Below are 1,077 nucleotides of genomic sequence, written 5' to 3' on the forward strand. Positions count from 1 at the left end.
TATATAATTTATAAAAAAAATTATATAATTAGATTATATATTGATTTTCATTCATTAATTTTATTAATTATTATTAATTAATTATTATTAATATTATTAATTAATTTAAATATTTGTAATAGAATTTATAAAAAAAGAAAACGATTTAATAATACTAATTCAAAAGCGAAAATTGAAAATTTTTTGCATATTTTTGAATGAAAGTGAATGTTACTTACTACAATAGTATAATATTTTTTCTGGCATTAAATAGCTATTCAAAACTTCCTCAATATTGATTTTATCATTAATATCATTATTTTAATTAAATTGAATTTATTTTCATTATATAATAATGTAATCGAATATAGAAAATGAATACGAAAATTTTTAGGAATATTTTTTAAATAAGTAATATATTTAGTAGTTAGTTAAATAATATTTGAAAATATTCGAAAAGTTATTTTAATAAAAAAATTGTTTAAATAATAATTATTTAAAATATACATGAAATTTTTTAATATTTTTTATATTTTTTAATAATTATTTTTTTCAATGTACTATATGATATATATGTACTATATGCTTATTTTATAAAATAAAAAATTTTTATATAATTTAATTCGATAAATCAATTCAGTTTAATTTAATGATTAATAATAAATTCGATATCTTTCAATTTACTTAAAAATTTCGATTTTTTTAAAAAATTTGAATATTTTTATAAATATCTGTTGATTGTATTAATTATATTGTATAATTGTATTGTATAATTGTACGTTTAAATTTCTAATTTTAATATTGATATATCTGTCGTGAATCTAATCTAATAAAAATGTTTAAATAATTGAAATTTGTACATATAAATAAGTTATATACAAATATAAAAAATATTATTATTTCATAAAATTATATATACATATATTTTATAAATATATATATTATATATATAAATATATACTTTATTATACATATTTGGCTAAATTGAAAATAATTAATTGTAATTAAAATAGATTTTATCAATTATTTTAAAATATAAAATTAATAATTATAATCAATAGATATATATTTAAATAAATATACTACATAAAAGATGTA

Source organism: Apis dorsata, unplaced genomic scaffold, assembly GCF_000469605.1.
Source record: "Apis dorsata unplaced genomic scaffold, Apis dorsata 1.3 scaffold_943, whole genome shotgun sequence".
NCBI lineage: Eukaryota > Metazoa > Arthropoda > Insecta > Hymenoptera > Apidae > Apis > Apis dorsata.